Genomic DNA, 964 nt, shown 5'->3' on the forward strand with positions numbered 1-964 from the left:
TGCCTGCCCACACAAGCAAAAGAACCTTCATTTAATATACAGAGCCCGAGTAAAAAAGACAAACACAGTGGTTTGTGTTTATAATTCCATCACTTGGGAGGCAGAGACAGGATGGCTGGGGTTCCTGGCCAGCCACTCTAGTCTAAGTGCTAAGCTCAAGGTTCACCAAAGACCCCATGTCACAGACACACAGTCACACACACACAAAGAAGACCTTGAGAGAGGTGGCTCAGAGTGCTTCCTGCTCTTACATAGGACCCAAGTTTGGTTCCTAGCCCTGGCATCAGATACCTCACACCCAACTGTAACTCTAGCTCTGGCGTGTCTGATGCCTTCTTCTGGTCTCTGTGGGTACTGCATCCAGACACATGGACACACACACACACACACGCACACACAGGCAGACAGACACACCACAATTAACAATAAAATAAAATTTAAAAAATAATCCATGCAAATCATCCAGGAAAGAAAGAAGGAGTAGAGAGCACATGAAGAACAGAGTTAAATTATGAAAACCATGTTCAACCAACTTGAGAAGCTTGCTACACTGCTGGGAACCAAACTGAGCCATAAGAGTTGGCAGGCAGTATATGTAAAAGGCAGACTCTCAGAATCTCTTTCGTTTTTGAAAGACAAAGAAGAGCTACCCAAGATCTGGAATGTTCTTGAGTTATTCAAGGGGAGGAAATGTCATTTCCTAGGCCCACAGGGTGTAGGCTTCAGGCACAGAAAGTTTCGTTTAAATCAAAGGCACTGTCGAGGAGGAGTTGGTAGTTAGTGGGAACAGGGATCCTACTAAACACATGGGCTTTATTTGTCCCAAGAAGTTCCACATTAAGAGGCCCTGACAATGGTTAGCATACCATAAGATGCAACCCCCTCCTGCTTCTGAGAAGCCAGTCCACAAAAGCTGCTCTCTTCCCAATACTAAAACATTTAGAAGCACAAGTCTTCCAGAACA

This window comes from Alexandromys fortis, unplaced genomic scaffold, assembly GCF_014885135.2.
Source record: "Alexandromys fortis isolate MF-2015 unplaced genomic scaffold, M_Fortis_MF-2015_v1.1 scaffold_151, whole genome shotgun sequence".
NCBI classification, from domain to species: domain Eukaryota; kingdom Metazoa; phylum Chordata; class Mammalia; order Rodentia; family Cricetidae; genus Alexandromys; species Alexandromys fortis.